The sequence below is a fragment of the Carettochelys insculpta genome, chromosome 10, assembly GCF_033958435.1.
Source record: "Carettochelys insculpta isolate YL-2023 chromosome 10, ASM3395843v1, whole genome shotgun sequence".
NCBI classification, from domain to species: domain Eukaryota; kingdom Metazoa; phylum Chordata; order Testudines; family Carettochelyidae; genus Carettochelys; species Carettochelys insculpta.
In genome coordinates this window covers 29,507,046-29,530,782 of record NC_134146.1, presented here as the reverse complement: position 1 = coordinate 29,530,782, position 23,737 = coordinate 29,507,046, and the positions used below count along the sequence as shown (strand labels likewise).

The window sequence follows — 23,737 nt, the reverse complement described above, 5'->3', positions numbered from 1 at the left end:
TCACATGTTACACTCTAGCTGTTTTAAATATTGCTTCCTGAAAGCGCTCGCCAGGCAGCTGCACGACTCTGGGAGGAGCTAGGAGGCGGCAGGCGGGCTGCACCGCTCGGTACCAGGAGTCCAGGCTCCTCCCTCCCTGGGTGTGAGCGCGAGCCGGGGAGACAGCGCTCCTGTTTGTTTGTAGAGCTCGGACTCTGTACTCTCTGTGCGGCTGAGCGCCCCACGGGGGCTGACTGAAGGGTCACGTTGTTCTGGAGACAGACAGGGAGAGAAGTATGCACGGAAAGATTCCGTTTTCGGTCACATACTGAACAAATCATCATGTTTTAGTCCTCACCTCCCCTTTCCCTGCAATCAGGGCTGTACTTCAAGCAAACAAACAAACCACCCAACCAGCAAAACACAGAGAGCTGAACAGGAAGGCTCCCATAAAGTAATGATCCTGTAATTAACATCCACCCACCCACCACCCGCTGGACAAAATTTCCTGGGAAAAGAGTCCGCTTGTGCCTGTAGCTCACAATGAGTGGGAGCTGAAGGGCAAAAAGCAAGGGGGCCGAGAAATGGGGAATGTAGGAGTGGGAAGGGAGTGATAGTATTTACCTTATCTGTAATATTAGCACGCAGATTTGGCACAAAGGAAGTGCTCCCTTAAGTGTTTTAAAGGACACATCTTTAAAATAATAAACAAGCAGTGGGGAAGAAGACAAACAGCTTTCAGTATATTTGCCTTGTGGCTGCAGTTTTAAAAACTATTCTAACAATTGTGCTTATAAAAAAAGACAGTTACCTCTTCTGTAACTGGTGTTCAAGTGATTGTTCATGTCCATTCCAACTTGGGTGTGCGCACGCCCAGTCGCCATAAGAATGGGTGTGGCATCCCGTACAGTGGTGCTGATATGGCAACGAATGTATGCACTGCCCGACCCCATCCCACCCAGTTCTTTTTTGTTGGCTACTGGGCCAGTGGGGAAGACGGGAGGGTTTTGGAATGGACAGGAGCAACACAGCTTGATGAACATCTGATCTGAAGAAGTGGGTCTGTCCCATGAAAGCTCATCACCTAATAAATTATTTAGTTAGTCTTTGAAGAGCTACGTGACTGCTTTTTTGTTTTGATAGAATACAGACTAACACGGCTACCTCTCTGTCACTATTTGAAGAAAATCAGTTACAGAACAGGTAGCTGTCTTTTCTTTGATTGCTCATGTCCATTCCAAGTTGGATGAATACAAACCAATGCCTAGGAGGTGGGGTTGGAACCCTAAACAGACTGCAGGACAGCCCTGCCAACCACAGCATGTTCCCGTGCATGCTGCGTCAAAGCGTAATGTGCTGTAAACATATGAATTGAGAACCAGGTGGCCACCCTACAGCTGTCCTGGATCAGCACCTGCACCTAATATGCCACAGACAATGCCTGGGCTGTCGTAGAGTGTGTCCTAACCAGCAGGGGAGGAACCCCAGAGAGCTTGTAACACTCCTTGATGCACGTCACTGCAGGAGAAAATCCACTGGGAGACCAGAACGCCCTTCATCCTATCAACTGCCACAAAGAGTTGCTGCATTCTTCTACAGAACTTAGTCCTATCCATATAGAAGGCCAACACCCTTCAAACATCCAAGGTATGTAAGCATTGCTCCCTTGGGGAGGCCTGGGGCTTTGGGTAAAATACCAGCAGGGAAATATCTTGGTTAACATGAAACGTGGAGACCACCTTAGGCAAAAGTGTGGAGCAAGGTCTCAGCCTAACCTTCTCCTTGTGAAACACTGTGTACAAAGGGTCCACTGAAAGTGCTCTCAACTCAGATACCCTCCTAGCTGAGGTGACTGCCACCAAAAATGCTGTTTTGTAACAAACAGAAGGGAACAGGTAGCCAGGGATTCAGCGGGGGCCCCCCTAAAATTGGCTAACACCCAAGTGAGATCCCACAGGGGTGTGGTGCCGGAACCTGGGTCTTGATTCTTTCTAAACCTTTCAGAAACCTTTTGACTATGGGGTCTGACAACACAGAATATGTTCCATAACCCACCTGAAAGGCTAAGATAGCAGCTAAATGCACCGTAACCAAGAGAGGGACAAGCCCTCCTGTACCAGACCCCACAGGTAATTTAAAATCAAGGGGATGGGGGCTTGCAAGGGAGATAGCCCTCTGTGAGGCACCAACACTGAAAACCTTTTCCAGTTAGCCAAATAAGTCACTCTCATGGAGGGTTTTCTCCTATTTAAGAATACTTCCTTTCTGGGATCCGAACAAGCCAGCTCCTGGTCCCTCACCCACAGAACATGCATGCTGTGAAGTGCAGCGACTGGAAATTTGGATGTTGCAGTCTCCCCTCTTGCTGCATCAGCAGATCTGGCCGGATCGGCAATGTCATCAGCTTGTGGATCGACAGGTGCAGGAGGGTCGAGTACCAGTGCTGACAGGCCCATGCTAGTGCCACCAAGATAATCAATGCTCCTTCTGAGTAAATATTGAGGGGGACCCTGTGAACTAGCACAATCGGACAACACGCATACATCAGCCTGCCCAACCAGGGGACACTGAAGGTGTCTGTCCAGGACCCTGGGCTCTGATTGTGGTAGGAGCAAAACGTCGTGGATTTCACATTCAGGTGGAAGGCGAACAAGTGCACCTGGGGATACCCCCACTTCCAGAAAATAGAATGAATGACCTCCGGGTGGAGAGACCACTTGTGATCCGTAAAGGACCTGCTGAGTTGGTCCACCAGTGAATTGTGCACAGCTGGCACGTAAAGGGCCTGCAGCATGATGTTGTGCTGTATGTAGAAGTCCCAGATCATCATGGCCTCGTGGCACAGAGGAAAGCAACATGTGCCCCCATTTATTGATACAGTACATTGCAGTCATGTTGTCTGTACTGACTGACATGCAACATCCTGTCAGATTGTTCTTGAAAGTCACACATGCTAGTCTGATGGCCCTGAGCTCCCTCAATTATGCAGAGCCAAAGGTCTGACACACTCTAAAGAGCCTGGGTTCGTAGCTGAACCAGGTGCACTCCCCATCCGGAGTCCAAAGCATCTGTTACTGTGGCTGCTGAGGGGCAAAGGGGACTCCTGTGAGGACAACCCTGTTGTTCAACCACCAGTGCAGGGTCAACAAACTCCATGTTAGCAGCATAACCACCAAGTCTACACTGTCTCTTACAGGGCGATACACTGACGACAGCCATAGCCGTAGAGGGAGCATCCTTAACCTGGTGTGCTGTACCATGAAGGTGCACGCTGCCATGTGAGCCAGCAAATGCAGGCAGCACCTGGATGTTGTAGTGGGAACTGCCAGGATGTCTCGGGTGATGGCCCCCCATGGACCTGAACCTCTGGTCTGGCAGGAACACCTTGGCATACCTGGTGTCCAGTCATGCCCCTACAAACTCTATTGAATGAGATGGGACCAACACTAACTTTCTCTCGCTGATCAAGAGACTGAGGCTTACAAAGATTTAATGGATCAACTGTACATGCTGAATCACCTGCTCCCTGGAACAACCCTTGACTAGCCAGTCATCCAGGTACGGGAACAGCCGCACCCCTTGCCTGTGTAGGTGCACTGCTACTACCGCCATGCATTTGGTGAAGATCCTTGGGGCTGCAGACAGACCAAAAGGCAGGACTGTGAACTGATAATGGTTCCCATCTGCCATGAACCTGAGAAAACTCCTACGAGGAGGGTAGATTGAAATATGGAAATATATGTCCTATAAGTCCAGAGCCACAAACCAATCCCCCTGCTCCAGCATAGAGAATATGAGATCCAGGAATATCACACAAAATTTTCTTTGTCACAAAACGCATTGAGATCTCTTAGGTCCAGGATGGATCTCAAGCGCTGCTTTGGTTTTGGAATTGGGAAATACTGGGATAAAATCCCTATCCCCTGTACCAGGAAGGAACTTCTCCTATGGCCCCAGAACCCAGGAGGGATAGCAATCCCTGACATAACAGGATCTCGTAAGAGGGGTCCCTGAAGAGGGACAGGGAAGGGGGTTGGGAAGTAGGGTACGAAGAGAACTGAAGAGTGTAACCTCTTTGTACTGTACGCCGGACCCACTGGTCTGTGGTGATGCTGCATCATGTATAGTAAAAGAGGGATAAGCAAAATGAAAAAAAGTGGGGATGCTGGAGCGGGTGAGATCGACTTCATGCTCCCAACTGTGCCATCAAAACTGAGGTTTAGGTTCCTGTGGGCCCTTTTGGTGGCCTTGAGGTTGTTGGCCTGAATGGTGCCTGCATATCCTGTTCTGCCTTCTACTGCTGTCCCTTTGTGGCTGCAGAAACTTTCTTTCCTGAGGACAGAAGTTAAAATGCTTGCATTGGTTGGCAGGTGTATGCAGGCCCAAGCAGCAGGGGGTGGCCCTAGTGTCTTACAGAATATGCAGTCTTTTATCTGTCTTATCTGAAAATAGCATAGAACCATCAAAGGGGAGAGGTCTTGGTTCACCTGATGGACCTCATGAGGCAGGCTGGAAGCCAGCAACCAAGCCCCACTTCACATTGCCACTCCAGAGGCCATAACCCTCGTGGCAGCATCTACAGCATCCTTGAAATCAGTTTGTTCTCCTTCACCATGGCTGTGAAGTCCTGCTTGGCTTCAGGTGGCATCATCTCAGAGAACCTAGACAGGGCGCTGACTGTATTATAAGCATACCTGCTAACCAGAGCCTGCTGGTTAGCAATTCTTAACTGCAACATCCCCCCACCCTCCCTGAATAGATCTTCCTCCCATAGAGGTCCAAGCGTTTAGCTTCTCTATTTTTCAGGGAAGGACCCTGGTGCCCTCTATGGTTAGCAGCGTCTGCTACCAGGGAATCAGGTGGGGTGCGTGTGAACAAACGTTCATTGCCCTGAGATGGGACAAAGTACTGTCTCTTATTCCTATGGGCCGTAGGAAGGGCAGAAATAAGGGAAAGTGTGTGTAGATTCTCTGATGGCTACTTCAATATAGTGCCTAACTTTGAAGTTAGTTTCTAGTCTAGATGCACCCTATATATTATACACAAACTACAACATTTATGTTTGTTGATTTATTTTATTACCTATGGTAAAAATGATAATTATTTTTGCAATAGTGTGTTAACCTTGAAGTAGGCAGCCCAATTTCAAAGTCCTTACTCCATTCCCAGGAATGGACTAGTACCCTACTGCAAAGTAGGGTATGTGTAGATGCTCAGCTTTGAAGTTGCTTATTTCGAAGTTATTTTTGTGGCGTAGACACAGCCATAGAGAAGTATCATGTCATCATAGGACATTTTAGTTTGTACTGATTTTGTTAGTGCTTTTTATGTTAGCCTGTTGTAAAACTAGGCAATATCTGGATGAATTGATGCACCTCTTAGAAGACCTGTGTGTGTGTCACTGTTTGGAATGCCAGTTTGATAACCACTGGTTTTGGTGTCTGGTCAGCAGTACTGACTGGCTACTGTTAGGTCCCCTTTCCAACCAGGCTTTGCAGTAGAAAACCACATACTTGCTGGAAATCCTATGCAAGAAGTGTCTTTTGGTAGCTTTGCTGCCATTGGCTGCACCTATCATTCATCTCAGCATGTGACATAAAAGCTATGGAAAAAACTGAGTGTTCTCTTTTGCTGAGATATTCAGTAGAAGTACACCAAGTTCAGATATAAACCTTCCAGAGGGAGTCCTTCTTGGCTCCTGCTCCATCCTTCTTTACCACAGCCAGAACTGCAGAGCCCCAGTTGCATCAATTTGAATTTCGGAGGGCCATAAGAGGGAAGGAAGCAACATCCTCCCAAGTAGCATCCACTGTAGCTTCCCTTATGCCAGTAAGATCAACTTAATGTGGTGCTCTATGTTTTGGGAAATTATACATGTCATTCAGCAAGTGTTCAAATGTCAAGGAAGATTTTATTTTTATCAGAAGGACGCATTTTAGAGCTTGATCCCCTGTACCCCCCCTTTTTAAAAAAAATCAGAACATTTGAGGCAAAAGGCAAGAAATGTCCTCCAATTACAATAAAAAAATTAAGTGCACATAGAGAATTCCATTACTTGGATGTCAAAAATGTTATTTACTACACTCTGATGCAGTTTACCATTTGAAAGAGTTAATTAAAACACAATATTGCCATGGGTGTGAAACATGGAAATAAAAATCAAGATTACCATGAAGGTATGATCTCATTTCTCTTTGTACGCTGAGTAGCCTCAGAAAGTGCTGTATGATCCTGGAGTTAGTCAGGATGCATCTCCTTAAATTATATATCTGTCAAATTCAGTTATTCTCTGACAGCCCCACTGAAATGAGTGGAAATTGAGCTTTCCTAAGTGCAGTGTTTGACCCTGTGTTATTTATAGCTTACATATAAAATATGCTGTTCCAAACAGATTAGAGGATTTCTGTGTTGGTAGACTGAAAATAAACTGAGCTGCATACTTAGTTCAATCTCACATAAATACAGACATGGCAGCGTGTTCCATATTCTCATTGCCTGCATGTTGTAAACCTATCGTTTTGTTAGTCAAAGTACAGTGTAGTTTCAAAAAAACCTAAAGACTTGATCCTGCATTAGATTTTGAATACTCAGTAGTCCATGAACATGTAATAATAATTATAACGAGGATTAGTTTCATTTTTGCTCCAGATGAAATATCCCTATAACCCACTTTTTAAATATGCTACTCTCAAACGAAGCAAGTCCCAGCTCATAAAATAAATCCTTAGTTTTAATGCAGCAATGACAGAATTATTTTTCTCTCTGCATTAAATAAAGTTATGTAACATTGTCTAATTAGTCTGAAGTTATTCAATCTATATGTGACCTATGCAATTTTAGGTCCAATCTTGCATTTTCCACTGCATCCAGAACGCTCATTAAAATAACTAGGCATTTGGGTATGCAATGAGTGAAGGACTGAGCCAGTGTCTTAAAAAAAAGAAAACAATTACACTACAATGACTACCATGTTTTATTATTTACCGCTATTACAATTCACAGTGTCCACAGAGTTAATTATCCTCAGGTAAATGGAAATTCTGGTGCTATCAATTCACTTGAAGTTGATGGACACATAGCCAGACCTTCTGCTGAAACCCAGTAATCAAATATATGCATCTGACTCACCACAGAAACATCTCAACCAATGGCACCAGCATGTTGAACTAATCTGTCATGTTCTGGCACATGCACAAAAGTATAGCAACAAAAATGACAGCATGGTAATGGCTGCTTCACAAAAGCAAAATCAGAAACATTATTTGCAAAACTATACATAAAATAAGCTAAAAATATCAAAAGTAAAAGGCACAAAAAAGCCCAATTTGCTTGTATAGTATTGTAATAGTATTTTCCTCTTTAAAATGCTGTACAAATATTAAACAGTGGCTTTAGTCCCAATTCCTCTATGAGTTCAGTACAGGCCCATGCCTGTACCACATGACGCTTCATTGCAGTGAAAAGGGCTCTGCCTGGTACACAAAGCTGTCCACTTGCAGCCTCATTGACTTCAAGGGATAGTCAAGTCCATCCATGTGAGCTCACTGCAGGATTTGGCCCTCAGATTTGATTTGATCTCATCTAGTGTTTATCCTTCCTAACAGTTATGTTGAAACCTGATCATTCTTAATGGGAACTTCCCCATTAACTTGAAGGGTGTCAAGAATTTTATCCTTGAGGTTTGTCTCCTAAGTCTGGTTAGATGAGTAACTGACCTCAATTGACTTCCGTTCTACCGCTGGGAAGGCAGGAAGAGCAGTTGTTGATGGAGCTGGGAGAGCCATCAGGAAATTCTTGGATCCAGCAGAAAGAAGTGATGGTGTCCAGCATCTGAGAGATGGATCCTGATGCACATGGCATTTGAAGAGCAAGGCCCGTGGCTGGGCTCACTGCCCGGTTGCCCTTCTCAGCCTCCTTTGTGCCCCACTCCCAGTGTGCTACCCCCATCCTGCCACAGTCACTCCTTCAGCCCCCAGAGGGCAGCTCTCTCTCTCTTCCATCCTGTCCCACTCACTGCACCCTCATGCTCAGAGAGCAGCTCTCCCTTAACATCCTCCCCCATCACCCTTCTACCACTAGAGCCCTGCTCACCTGGTGAAGGCAGGGAGGTGAAGACAGCAGCAAATGACAGGGACAGAGAAGGTAGGGGGGTTTATGGGGACAGGCAGAAGAGATGCAGCAGGGGAGCGTCTGATTGTCAGTGTCCAATTTTCACAAATTAGAAAGCTGGTCACCTTATTCCTGCCACGGAGATCCTGAAATAAAAAGTCTAACCACATGGATGGTGGGGATACCTGTGTGTTCTGTGTTCTCAGGGTCCTCAGACTTTGCAAACCATTTCGTCCCCTCACTCTGCAATCCCATCCACTTGATCTGGATGCTACAGAATAAACTATGAGAGAAGCAGCTCAGGTTTCTTCCTCCTATCGATCCTCCATGGAAACAGAACTGAGTTTGAATATACAGGAACTTTTTGAGTACACGTTCCCACTTGTAATAAAAAGGTGCGGAATGTCTGAAACTGAGCTGTGTTAATAAATAGGTATTGTGCTATCAAGTCAGGTAGAAACAATGTTAGTAAGCAGCAGGGGGTGTGGCCAGCAACACCTAGGCTAAGGCTCCACTATGGTTTCTATTTTGGGATACACTGGTAACTCAAAATAGAAAAACATGAGGCCAAACACTGCACTCAGAATAACAGTGTTAATATTTTGTTCCCGGTAACCCTCACTGTATGAGAGCTACCGGTAAGACAGAAATAGCCCCTTATTTCAAACTCTGTTGCAATGTAGCCTGCACCAGGCTCAAAATAAGTGAGCGCAAAATAACTGATGCAATTTGCGCACCGCAAATTGCATAAGTTAATTTGAGCTAGACTACTGAAAAGCTCACAATGCACAGATAAACTTTTGGGAATGCTGGACAGCAGGGCTTCTCCGCAAGAGCTGTTGGGCAGAAACTGCAGCAATGGACCCTGACACATGAAAACATACAGAAAACCTTTCTAAATCCCTTGATGTCTGAGACCAGTTTCCCATCACCTCCCACGCCATTTACAGATGGCCTATGTAGGCTTAGACACCCACAGATGCATGCATCTTTGACCCCACCAAAATGCAGGGTTTTTGCTATCACAAGTTAGGTCAGAGCAGCATTAACCTACCAGAGTGTCACAGTGATTTAGGGCATGATCTTTTAAATCTATAGAAGATTTGACAATTACTTTACAGGAGCAAAACAGGGCCCTTTCTTCATTTTTCCAGAGCTAACATTCTGGATTTGTCCCAAACTTCCCAAGACTTCTTCACATTACATCCACTTTCTGAAGCTGGTAGACCTTTTCCTGATTGTCCATCGATCTGTATGTCAGAATACTACATAGGAGATTTTAGTTTATGCACAGAACTTGGAGGCGGGCTTCATAGCATGTTGCTATGTTTATCAGGGTACAAGCCATCCAAGCATACGACACTGAGTTTTTAAATATATATTTTATTGACTTTATAATTAGAAAAGTAAGTGAGGGATGTGAAAAATGCTTCTCATCCTTTAAGATATCTTTCCCAACTGCATCATCTAGTTTAGTTATTTGCCTGAAGCTTCATGTGTTTACAATTTCATTTTCTCAAATACGGGACTGGTGAACTTTGAAACTACTGAAAAAAAAACACACCCCGTTGAATGGAGGTATTGTTCAGCACATATCTCTGAAGAGCAACTGAGCCAGTCCCTTCAGATAAAGGTGTTGCCAAGTCAGCATGAAAACCAGTTTGTACAGTAAGCAGGTTACCTTCATTTGTAAAATTTCAGTGTGATCATAAGAGAATTCAACACCTGCATTATTTTAAAGGCACAAAACTTTTACTAGAAACAAAAGCTCTGTGACTAACACCCATACTAAGAAAGTCTATGTAACACTAAAGTTAAAGAAAAAGCAGTTTTAAGGTTATTATAATTAAACATGGCCTCATCTAGTGCCTTGAATCTGAAGCTCTCAAAGCATTTTCCAAAAGGTCAAGAGTCAAATATCTTTGTGTGATAATTAAGCACAGGGCTTAAGCATAATTTTGGGCCCAGTACAAATTTTTAATACAGGCCTCCTCCCACATAAATACCACAATTTGCAGCCTGGGCAAGACCTCCACTCCTGCTCCATGGTCTGAGGGCCCTGGTAAAGCGTACCCTTCCCTTTCTGCTCCAACGTAGGGGCCCTGCTTAAGCATGCTGTTTCCAGTTCTTATTTTGCAGACTAGAAATCAAAAAAGTTACCTGATCTCCCAAGTTTATACAATGAGTCAGGAATACAGCTCAAGGATGGAATCTTGCCTCAAATGAAGGTAATAACAAGATTCTTAAGTAACTTTAATGGGACCAGACGTTCACAACAGGATTCCTGTGCCATCTTCATCTAGCCCTATATAATATTTTCCATTTATATAGTTATTTTCACACCTAACTCCACAAATGCTTTAAAAATGAGACAGTATAATCGTTGTAAAGTGCTTTCAGATGCAATCTAAACATTAAATATTATCAATATCACACAATGTAAGTGGTCTGCTGTATATTTTTTACCAGAAAGAGAAAAGGAACACAAACCAAAAAAAAGTGACTCACCCAACAGCAAACTACTGAGAATGGAAATGGAAACTAGGTCCGAGTCCTGACTCAGCATCTATTGCCCTATGATCATTGTAAAGGATTGTATAGAATTGCTCCCCCTTTTTTTTTTTTTGCTCTGTAATAGCTTGTAGGAAATGGTGATAGAAAGTCAGAGAAAAGACTGGATACACTTCCTGTTCTTTTTAATGAAATCACTGAGTAGCTACTTATTTACTTAGAGTAAGAAGTGTAACATACAAAGCCATAATTACGTTGATATTTTATCAAGACATTTGACAACTTCTCACAAATATAATTTGTGAATGTTTCAAAGCTTTGGATAAATGAGATGTAAATACATTGTGTAGAAGTCAAGGAGTGAGGTTAACTACCCAAGGAAATAAATCTATACAAACTAATTCTATTAACTGCCTTTATGAGAATAGGACAAGAAGCAAAGAGCTTAAATTGCAGCAAGGGTAGTTTAGATGGGATATTAGGAAACAATTACTGTCAGTGTAATTAAGCATGGGAATAAATTGTCTAGGAAGGTTACAGAATGTCTGTCATAGGAGTTTGAAGAGTAGGTTAGACAAACACATTAGTATTGCCTTGATCATCCCTTAGTCCTACCACAAATGCAGGGACTGGACTAGATGACTTCTTGAAGTCCTTCCAGTCTTACGATTCCAAGTGCTAACATTGACCCAAGCAACAACATGAAAACTCCAGTCCTGGTCTGATACAGACATGTGCTAGCAAGTCAGGGTATGTACGTTCCAAGAGAAATGGAATGTTAGTTATGCAGATATTAAGCAAGTTAACAACGGGGAAAATGAAACTCAAGTATCTCTGGTCACAATGTTAGTCAGAAGTGCTGAATCTGCTAGAGGCTATAACTTTTGGGACTCTAATTTCTTTGCATCCATTGTAAATGTAAACTACTTCATAGTTTGGAATTTGTTGTTTTTTAAGATTTCCCCTTAAAAATTATAGCACCCTCTATAAATAAATAATTTGGACTCCTTGCAAACTTCAGTTCCTGAATGTTTTATTGCTAACGTCTTACCTCTTTATCCTAACTTTAATAATTGCAACCCTAAAGCCCTTCTGTGATTTTTTGTTTTAAAAAAAAAAAAAAAAAAAAAAAAAAAAAAAAAAAAAAACACACAACCAAAAACTCCCACCCAACAACAACAAAAAACAAAGCATGGGCTTGGAATGCTTACTTGAGGCAGACGAAAGATAAGATCAGTTCTGAATATAGTGGAGATCTGCAAAAGGAAGGCAGCAAAGGTTTGTGTAATAGATCCAGGGTTGTACCTTTAGTTATGGTGCCACCTAGTGAAAAGTCTTCATAAAACAAAAAACAAAATCAGTCGTTTAGCACAAGAATATTCCCAGATCTGAAGAAGTGGGTCTGCCCCATCAAAGCTCATCATCCAATAAATAATTTTGTTAGTCTTTAAAGTGCTTCATGACTGCTGTTTTGTTCTGTGAAGATACAGACTAACACAGCTACCTCTCTGCAAAAATTCTGACCCTCTCCACACTGATCATTTTCATAAATGATGGTTTAGCCACTGGTGGAGTTGAAACTGCAAGGTCCAAACATGATGAGGTGAGATTTTTCAAAAGCACTAGCCTAAAATTGTTTTAAAGTCCGCTTCCAATCTAAATACTCAGCTTTCTCCTTCAGCGCTCCCTGCCGCAGCTGACTGCTCAGCAGCTCCAGAGGCTGCCACCACTTAAATAAAAAACTAAATTCAATTGGTTTAATGGTAGGAAACTGAATTTAGTTTTTTTGTTTAAGCAGCAGCAGCCTCTGGAGCCACTGGAGCCACAAGAGGAGTCAGTGGCAACAGTGCTCACAGCCACAAGCGGCTCCTTAAAGAGCTGCAGATTGCTAACTCCGGCATTACGCATTGCAAATGCTCAAAATCTCACATTAAAAGAACGTGACCCAGCTATGCACTTCTTTCTTAACAAGTAAGGTCCTGAATGCTTAGTGAAACAACTGTATTACCCAAACATACAAAGCCTACAAATATAATATACATTTTCTGCTCACTTCTCTCTCGTTTGCTTCTAAGAAGTATGTGTATAGAGTCTGATTCATTTGCAGTGATGTGGAATTAATGATTCAGAGAGTCACTACCCTGAAAATATTTATATGTTGATCATTTTTACAGACGCTTCTTGCTATTTTAGGATTGTAGGCTAAAGATTGAGAGCCTCGAAGCACACTGGTCTGTATGTCTGCAAGATGACCCATTATTCTCAAATTATTAGTACAATGAAACTGATTTTTTTGAAATGTGTAATTAATTTCTGTTGTGTTTTAGATATCGATTCTGCCATGGGAGTTGGTCACATGAAGAACTGCTCCAATTCTGAAAAATCCTTATTATGAAAGGAAGAGTTTTCTGTGATAAACTGCTTTTATGCTTCAAATAGACATTATTTGCCATTAACTTATCAAGCAAACAAAGCCATGAATTTATAAGCAAAAATCTTAGTATTTTTGACACACATAATTTCATATTTAATATTTTAGAAGGAAAAAATCACTAGCATCATTCCTCCCCCCCAGAACACTTATTCACATCACACGGAACACATTTTGGGAAACGCTGATCTAGATTCTAGTCTGATCTCCTGCACAACACAAACCATAGGATTCTTCCACAATAATTCTTTTTTCAGCTAAAGCTTTTTATACAAAATCATATATTGATTTTAAAATGGCTAGGGATGGCAAATCCACCACATCCTTGATAAACTGTGCCAGTGATCAATTACACTTACAGTCATATAATAATTTACACCTTACTTACAGTCTCAATTGTTATAGCTTCAACCTCCAACCATTAGAGCTTGTTAAACCTTTGCTATACTAAAGAGCCCATTATAAAACATTTGTTCTTCACATAAGCGCTTGTAGACTGGACCAACTCCCCCTTTCCAAATTATTACCAGACCCTTAGCATGATACATTTCTAACATACAAGAAAAAAAAAGTAGTGGTCTTGGATAGAATTGGATTTTATTTTTATTTTCAAATCATAGTAGTATGATCTTTTTTAGTATGCTGCAATCAATCAGGGACTCAGTTAAAACCTACTTCATGCCAGTGCAAAACTCAGTCATTTCAACCATGTACTGTAATATGGGTCTAACAATGTGACATTTCATAAATATAGAGGGAACCTTTAAATTAATTATCTACTCACCAAAAAGAGAATTTATATGGACTTCACATTTTTTGTGTAGTACTCATTTAATCTGCATCAGTTTAGAAACTGGGTGGGAACTCTATAAACCAATTCAAAAGTGTTCACATAAGAGGGTTACACTAATTTAATAAAATCAGTGCAATCCCTTGGAGAGGACTCTCACAAACTGGTTTAAGAATGCCATATATCTATTTAATTGTATTAATATACTAAACCAATACAGGGCAATCTGTAAAACTTTTGTGTTTAGACAGGGGCTAATTCTATGCTACATAGGACCTGTTCTAATAGAAGTGTCCTACCTCATGGTAAGAATTACTGTGTGGATGGCAGTCCATTCATGCAGGCTGATGCCTATTTAAACTAGAGTTGAAACATTCTTGGTTTCATAGTTCACTTTAATTTATGACAAACACCACTAACTCAGAAACACTTCCAATACTTTTAAGAACTCCCCTGAGCAGCTGAGTTAGTGAATTTTACCTATGTGAGACAATAATCAGTTTCAGTGAATTCAAAAAGTGGCCATCTAGAAGATACAATATAATGCAGTGATGTTATCTGACAATGACGGACAACATTTTTGTTACAATAGCAAATATTCATTAGACTTTCAGTTGCTAAATCCGAGACTGAATCTGCAAAGGCCCTGCATGCATGTATCTTTACACCTATGCAGTGTTCCACCACAGTTTCAGGGCAGGTATGAGGGTCTAAGATTGACTGTATGCCTTTACAAGATCAGAACTTACAACATTAGTGCCTTACTACCTATGTAGTCAGTCTCACTGACTTCAGTAGGACTACTTATAGAATAAAGTATTATTCAACATGGGTAAGGATAATGCAAATTTGTTTCCATGTTACTTATGTCAAAGGTATCAGTGCTAGATGATTATATGGTGTCATAACTGAGCTGTATGAGAGCATGGATTTACAATAAAGCTATATGAAAAAAGGATAACACAAACAAGTCTACATCCTCATACTGCCAGTCTTATTCAGAACTGCGCAAAGTCCTTATTTGTCTGAGAAAAGAATGTCAGATCTAACTTTTGGTGCAAACTAATCTGGAAGGCACAAAGGATAAATTTTCAGAAATGTGTGTGTAGGGGTGAGGGAAGAAATCAGTCACACAAATCCTAAATCAGGGCCATATTCTCTCCTCACTTAGGTCCAGATTTGGTCCATTGTTACAAAGAGATGCTGGCTACAAAGTCCAGCTTTGGATTTACATCTGGACTTAATCAATATTCAGTGGTGTTAGGGTCTCCAGTTTGGTTCAGGACATTAGACTCGGGTAGAGGTGATCAGAACCAAAGAGAATAGAAATTCATCATTATCCAGGATAACACACGCTTTTCTTCAAAAAAGGAGGTCAAAAAATACACACACTCAGGCTGAAGAGACTTTTTATGACCTATAACTGCAACTATGATGTGTGACTGCAGTACACAACCATCCTAGCTTGGGCATAGCAAAATCAAAGCTAGTTTCAGTAATAATAGCATTATAGTTGTGGCAGCAGCAAGGGCTAGCTGTGCGAGTACATATCCAAGACCCTTGACAGAGCTGTTCTCAGGGGGCTCTCTCATACTATTGGCCATGCTGTTGTGGGAATATTGCTACTTTTAATCAAACTAGCTTTTATCTACATGGCTATGTCTACCCAACAGCAATCTGTCAACAGAAGTTACTGTTAACAAAACTCTCTACTGTCGACATAACTGATATTTCTAAATATGCTTCAACCACACTTCTCAACTGCACTGAAGACAAACAGAGGGTATAGTGCATGTACTATAGCTTGGGCTGAAGCGCAGGCTCCGAAGTCTCTAGGAACTTAAGGGCTCCCATACCAGATCAGACCAAATATCCATCCTACCCAATATTCTGTCTTCTGGCAGTGGCCAATGTCAAATGCCACAGAAGGAATGAACAGAACAGGTACTCATCCAATGATCCATGCCCTGTGACTTTCTACAAGCTTCTTACAAACAAAGGCTATGGCAGGGGTCCACATGCAGCTCTTCAAAGACTTCCAAAGCTATAATTGCAAAGTAAATGAATCCCATCCTGATTATTTTTGATAAACAGTGAACATCTAAAAGCCCAGCAATGAACTTGTGTCTAAAGAGCAAACACTACGTGATCCTGAAATATTCAATCATTCCCCCTTTATGTGCAGTGCATTGTGGGATATGGCACTGTATCCTTGTTTTGATCACGTTGCTAGTAAAGTCTTGATTTTGAAAAGGAAAATGAAGCTTGTGGCATTCCTGCTGTGAGGGCAACAAGCAGTTTAAGAAAGAAAACTGAAATTAAACATGAAGTAAAATTGTGATCAAATAAAGTGGGTTGGTATGGCTTCAAAATAGATGAAAATCTAAGAAGAAAACAGAATTTCAAACTGAATGGACCCAATCTTTCTCATTTATACCAAGTTCCGCTGGCCCCCCTTGTCTCATTTGCAATGAGAAATTCGCCAACAACAAAAAATGCAAACTTGAGAGGTGATTTCTGAAAAACCACAATGCTTTTGCCAAATGGTATCCAGCTGGAGGTGCCAGGGAGAAAAAAAGAAAAAAGAAAAGAAAAGAAAAAAAAAGTAGAGCAAAATTCAGAACATGTTGGCTTAAAGGGTAAAAATCACAAAGTTGCATAGCTGCAGCTACTTTTGTAGCAACTCCAGAGATCACGAAAGGAGGAAAGCCACTCACAGATAGCGAATATATACAGCAAAAGAGTGCTTCACTGAAGTATTAAAGCAGCTGTACACTGATTTCAAAAACAAAAATAAATTGTTCAGAATCTAGCAGCCTCCAGAGAGACAGCCATTGTTCAGGAGTGAAAGGAATATAGTATACAAACACACGTGCAAAAGTGTGAGGAAATAAAATACGTGAAAAGTTTGTTAATGTCCTGCAGTAAACCTGCACTGCTCTACAAATCATTGTGTGTGCAATGTTATTAACATGGAGTTACAAAAAGTATGTTTTCACGTTACTTGTTAGGGACCCTCTTGTATTCACAGGTATTATGGCTCTTGAATCATTGAGTTTTTTACCTAACTAAAAAAAATGGCTCTTCTTCCAATTTTGGTTGCCAACCCCGAGGCTAGGGACTCTATCTTTGCCTATCCTGGCTAAAAGCCATTGATGGATCCATCTTCCATGAATTTATTTAGGTCTTTTTTGATCCCAGTTATAATCTTGGACTTCACAACACTCCTCTGGCAAGGAGTTCCACAAGTTGACTGTGTTTTGTGAAGAAGTACTTTTCATTTGTTTTTTTGTTTCATTTCAACTTCATTAATTTCATTTCAATTTATTAATATGCCTAGTTCTTGTGTTATGGGAGGGAGTAAATAACTCTTTATTCACTTTCTTCACACACCACGATTTTATAGATCTCTATCATATCCCCCCCCCACTTAGTCATCTCTTATCCAAGAAGAACAGTCCCAATCTTATTAATCTGTCCTCATAGGCCATCCATTCTAAACCCTTAATCATTTTTGTTGCCCTTTTCTGAATTTTTTTCTAATGCCAAGATCTCTTGTTTGAGCTGATGCAACCACATCTGCATGGCATGGGCTTGAGAATCCAAACCACATCAATGCAAAGCCTACACAGCTATTTTTAAGAGCACCAGCACAAGCCCCTGTAAAACAAGTCTTTAGACCTGCGTTTGGAAACATGCTTCCAGATGCTGTGTAGATATGCTTTTAGTGAACAGCATGGTGTACAGATGGTGAGGTTAGCATAAATAGACTATTACAAAGATAAAGGAAAAGACAGACGTCTAAGAAGTCATTCCTACAAGATGAAGGACTTGGTGGTGAAATACTTATTGAAACTAAATAAGAGATATTGCTCCTGTGCTCAAGGAAGGATTCTTTTGGAGGAACAGAGAAAGAGAGATGATTGACAGACAAGAAAACTAAAGGCTGCTAAGTCAGCAAAGTGTACATCTTTGCTAAAGATGCTGAGTAAAGGACAGCTTTCAGTCACCAGAAAGAAGCGGGTAATTCTGGCATCAGCGGGGAGTACACCCCCCTCTTTGAATATGATTCAGTTTGAAAATATATCATGCTGAGACATAAAACTTGAGTGAACAGATGCAGTAAATAAGGAGGGAATTCTTGCTGATCAGTCTAAATAAGAAACTTAGCAATTTTAATATGATTTTAAGACAAGAGTATTTGACAGAGTGTGCGCCTAATGCACTATAAAAAAATCACTGATACTGATTTTCTGTTCTGGAAGCAGAAAAGACACTGCTGGCTCACGTTCTGCAGCTGTTTGGGATAAAAAAAATTCTAAAGTGTCCTGTGATTCATTCGGACACGTAAAAAAAGGAAAACAGAAAGGGCGTATTAAAGTTCATGTCAAGGACATAAGGATTGTTACGTTACCTATATGTAGTATATGGGTATTGACCCCAGCAACTTCCACACGGACACCATGTTTTATAGTGTGTCTAAAATAATCAAAATATTATACAAACTTTATTTGGATTGTGTATTTCACCAAAAGGTGACATCTACATAGATGGGATTTTCACAGCTCTCCCAGAGGATGTATTCTATTTCATATTTCTTTTTGGCCACAAATATTAAAGTTGAAATTTGATAACCTGAACCTAAAAATCTAGCAATAAATGCCAGTGGTTCAGCACTTTTCCAAGAATGGAACAGAACAACGTCTGTGTAGCAACAAATCCTTTCACCCTATCTTTGACAAACCTCAATCTACTGCCTGGACACTGCAGGAACCACCTCCGGGCAGTCCCTTGCAAACACTGCCCCTCCTTTACATATCAGCATTACATCAGTTCCACTGCCAAAAAGCATAAAATATCCCTTACTTATGAAAATTTAAGTGAAAACCTCCAGGTAATATTAATTATGGAGTCACTAGTATTTGCCTCCATCGTTCAAGTGATATTCAAGTCTTGTAATGACCTAGTTTCTTTTAGACTGACGTACTGGTGAGAATCATTCTTGGCTTTGAGAAATAAAGATTCACATTAAGTTAGATACAACTGCTTTAGGGAGCTGATTGATTTACCCTTACTCATTGGTCCTCAGAAAATTTTCCTTTTTAATCCAAGGTTGATTGTGTTTGCAGAATACATTTAAACATAGATAAACAATTAAACAGATAAAACAAATGCCACATTGGATATAACACAGCCCTGATAAAACACTTAAGAGTTTCCAGTTTAGAAAGCGGAAGAAAGGAGGCAAGTAGCACAGCAATACAGAAAATCTCTGCATTTCCAGCGTGCTTACTGCTATTCAGTGTTTCACAATTTAGGTGGCCTACTTTCCATAAATAACAGATGACAATATTTATATCACTAGGCAAAATTCTGCTTTCAGGTCAAAATGGCTGAAGATGGCACTAATATTACTTTTGGTATATATGGATACATTTTATTTCCAGAAAAGTACGTAACTTGTGGGAATTTTACATGTATAGGGAAACTACTGCTGTTGAATCTTAGGCCTGGACTCGATTTCCTGACATCTCTTCCAGCCCTATGATTCTGTGAACCTTAGACTAAATACTCAGTGTACAACCTGAATAAGGTTCACAATGGTCAATTAGACAAAATCCCCCACTTTGGGTCGAAATGCCAATGTACCACCCAGTAGCCCTAGGGTAGGGGTCAGCAACCAAAACAACAAGAAGAGCCATTTTTTCCCAATTTGGTAAAAAAAAAAAAATAGTTCAAAGAGCCACAATGTATGTGAATATGAGAGAGTCCTTAATACATAACCTCAAACCATACTTTGTCACCCTTATTTTAAGAACAGCACACACACTATGATTTGTAATATGATACATTTTTTACAGCAGGATGTTCACAAATTTTTACATATTCTATTTCATCATACTTTACGTGTGTGTTTGCACCACTGTCTTCCTGACTTTCACTCCCAAACTTCTCTCTCTCTCCTGAACATGCCAGGGGGAGTTATCCAATGGTTTGGGATCACATCATTTGCTAGTTAGACATGAGTTTTTCATTTTTGGGCTTTTAGACATTCACCTTTTTATTGAAAATCATCAGGAGGGCTTTTTTTTTTTTCCCTACTTTGCAATTATAGTACTGAGAACCACAGGTTACAGACCTGACTGCTTCACTAGGGCTTCAGAGATCTTTAAGATAGCTTTGGCTCTGTATGTGGGTATGAATTCGGCAAAGCAGAATCCTCCAGTTTCTCTACCTTTATTGTTGTACACAACTTCACAGTGCATTTGGCTGTCAACATCACCATAGTTAAAGTTGAGACCAGCTTACTGTTTAAGAGCCAATTTTTCTAAGTACAACACTAAAAATCAGAGACCTATTCTGATTTCATTGAAAATTCCATTGTTTTCTTGGGGCTATGTGTAGTGTTAAACATCCAAACCCGTGCTTGTGTCAGAAACATGTTCCTGAGATACATCCTCTCCTAAAATATTATATATCAAAATTATAGTTCCTATGACTTTTTGCATACACCCACAGCTCAGACTAGTGCACTGATTTACTCTGAACTGATATCACTGGGGCAGGTTTCAAGTCTGCTAGTGCCTGACCATTGTTTCCCATTGCCAAAATTATTTAAGACTAGAGTTATATCTACAAGCTGACTCAAGCATCGGTGATGCACTAGAGAATGATCTGCACGTGCACTGTGTGAGTCCTGCTCTCTTCCCTCTAATGAGCGCTTCAAGCTTAACAGGACTAGGAGGAGACCTGAGTCTATATGCAGAGAACTGGTAACTAAATGATGTAGCAGTGTCTCCACCTGTATAACAGGGACTTGGGTACAATCTGAGACACAAATCTGCAGTTATTTGGTTAAGGTACTTCTGGGAAATAGGCTCCCCAAGTTCCCAAAGAAAAACTGTTTATTAGCTCCATCCCACCACTATACTCTGGATAACCCAGTTAGACCCATTACAACCACTTCATGACCATGTTTTCTCTCTCATCCATCTTTCAACAAGCAGCGTAAGTAAACAAAGTAATCAAAACAATTACAATAAAACCAACTTCCTTACCACCTGCTATACACGCCTCTTTAGACTGGAAACAAAAAACTCTTTAAGGCTGTGCAATGTAACTATGTTTAAAAATATGTTTAAATGCAGTTGAGATGTGCTTATGACAATGTCCCAAACTATTCTGGCCATGGAACACTTTTGGGCTTGGAATATATTGACAGAATACATACACAATGGTCTGGGAATGGGGAGGGTTTCATACTGAAAGATTGCCACTGATGATGCTCAGAAGTTGATTTAAAAGAGTTAGGTTTTTTAAGATGTCTTATTTTACAAAGAACAAAAAACAACAAGAGAAAATCATCTGAATGAACTATCCTTCTGATAGGAGGATGGTTAACAACCCTATAATTAGGTATAAATTAAAAATTAAGTAAAAACCCAAAACAAAACATCAGTACAACAGCCAAAAGAAGGATGATTTGCATCTTTCTTACTTACAAAAATAGAAAGGATTAATACTGTTCAAAAAAGGACTGTCCTTCCTTAAAACGGAAACATTTTATGAAAAAGAAACGCAAAACAAATTAGGAATGGAAAAATATTTTAAAAGTTTTTTTAGAAATGTGTTGTTTTTATGGAAATCTTTTGTAAAATAAAAGTAACATTTGACAGCTTTTTCATGGGAAGAGTGGTTTTGCATCTCTGTTTCAACCCAGATTATTATAATGATATTATGGATGCATTCTAAATATTAATATACCTACAATCTAAATTCTATTCAAGCACCTTAGTATTTTTGTATACACAAATAATTTCCTTAATATTTTAGATGGAAAATATAGTTAGCATGGAAATTTTTCCCACAGAACAGCTATTCACATTGCACAGAACACCAGTGTTCCACAAAACACAGTTTGGGAAAAGCTGGGTTACAACATTCCCTACTTACAACAGGACTTATTCAGACTGTTTGAATTTGAAAAGCAAATAACCTAGTTGACACAAGGAAGAAGATCATGTTCCAAAGTGATGTTCTCCCTCCCACGTGTACCCAGTCCTGGGATATGAACTTGGATTCTTACCCTAGATGTTACACTGCTTATAAAAAAAAAAAAAATTACGCACATTACTAAAATGGAGAAGAATGTGTGTGTGGGGGGGGGGGGGAGGACAGCACTGCCACGCCACTGCTATATCAAAACCTCAATACAACAACTCCACCCTGAAATTGCCCCACAAAGCTGCAACACTGGTCAATTCTCTAAGTAAAAATATTCCTTGGACAGAAAGTTTCTTTGCAAATGTTACTAGTCATACTGCTTAGCCACATAAATAAACAGTATTATTAATAACTATGTAGTTAGTTTAGTGTTTGTTTTAAGAAGAACCCAAAGGCAAATGCCAGCATTTTCATTCTCTCTTACTTTCTACAATGCCTTAGATTTAATAGAAGCTTTAGCGTGTTATCTAGGGGGGAAAACAGCATTTGTTAAAGCAGTGGATCTAAACTAGGGATCCAGGCCCCCTTGGGGAACCTCTAGCAGGTTTCAAGGGTTCTGCCATTCAGGACAAGTGTTAGACTCCCTTGGGCCCATGGCAGAAAACCTAAGTCCTGAACCCCACCACTCAGAGCCAAAGCAGAAGCCTGAGCAACTTAGCTTCTCAGGGTGCTCTGTGGCCTAAGCAATTGCTCAGCTTGCTACCCCCTAATGCCAGCCTTGCAGTTCATACGCAGAAAACAGTTGTTGCAGCACACGGGGTCCATGAAGTTTTTTCATAGCATGTTAGGGGTAGTCTCAAAAAGAAAAAGGTTGAGAACTCCTGGTATAAACCATTGTCAAAATATATTTAGTATAACCTAAAGCTGCAGCAATGAACAGATTTATTTGGGGTGCTTTAAGATAGGCAACTAAGGGATTTTCAAAAATATCTAGGTGTGATGAGTTAGGCACCTAGATGTTTCTAAAAATCCCACTAAGGTGGCTAAATATCTTCAAAAGAGTTCCATAATGCCAAGTTTTTAAAGAACTTTTATTATTTAGGTTGTTTAACCCTTTTGGAGCATGAAGAAATCCTTCAAAGTACAAACTAGTGCAGTTATATTATCTGGAGATGGGCAAAAAAAGGCTTTGACACAGTGTGAATGGACAATATGGGGAATCCTATTACCAATTAATGGATTTTACAATTTTGTAAAAGTGTGAGACAGTCCTAAAAACCTCACGTATAGTGCTTAAGTAAACATCTGTCTTAATAAGAGAGAGGTAAAGCATGAACTTATGTTTGCAGACTACAGGTACCAGGTGCCTGAAGTAGTAACTGCACCACCCAATGGTTATAAATGTCCTAGCCATATTTAAAGCTGTAACAGAGCAGGGTAAGCAATTCATTTGAGGATGTGGTGCTTCCCCATTGGCCCATAAGTATCATGACATCACTGACAATAGCACAGTAAATCTTGCTGATCAACAGTCTGGTAAATTTCAAATAAAGTCATATGAGTTTCCATTTTAACAAAAGAAGGTCCAGAAAGAATCACCTATAGACATTTTTCATGGACATGACAATCTCAAATTAATTTTGAAATTTTCAGATACCACTTCCTATTCTGATACAGGACCAAAATTTTCCCACATGAAAGGTACCAACAAACTGGAAAATTAAGCAGCAGACAGACTGATTTATGAGAAAAGCTTTGAAAACCCAACAATTTCTATTTCAGCTGAACAACAACAAAAAAATCCTTATTCTCATATGCGGGATATAAGTACTATGGAAAAAGATAAGAACTGCTTTGTCCTAGAGCAGTGTTTCCCAAAGTGTAGTTCACAGCCCAGTACGTGTCCTGGGGAGGGGGAATAAAAAAAAATTCTTAGAAAAAATATACAAAATTATCACTAGCTACTATTATTA

General features: G+C 40.4%; 1 protein-coding gene across 3 annotated transcripts in view; it reads right to left on the bottom strand.

Annotated features, from left to right (window-relative positions):
- The window catches only part of TIPARP (TCDD inducible poly(ADP-ribose) polymerase), a 61,507-nt gene that overhangs the window by 36,185 nt on the left and 1,585 nt on the right, over positions 1-23,737 (bottom strand). Inside the window, exon 2 of one of the 3 annotated variants that reach the window (XM_075003722.1) lies at positions 11,811-11,934. The exons of 1 other annotated variant lie outside the window; for it this stretch is intronic. The gene's annotated coding sequence lies outside the window, so the exon portion shown is untranslated. Of the gene's footprint in view, positions 1-4; positions 25-11,810; positions 11,935-23,737 lie in introns of those variants that run through there. One more of the 3 variants, XM_075003723.1, reaches the window with a different exon arrangement.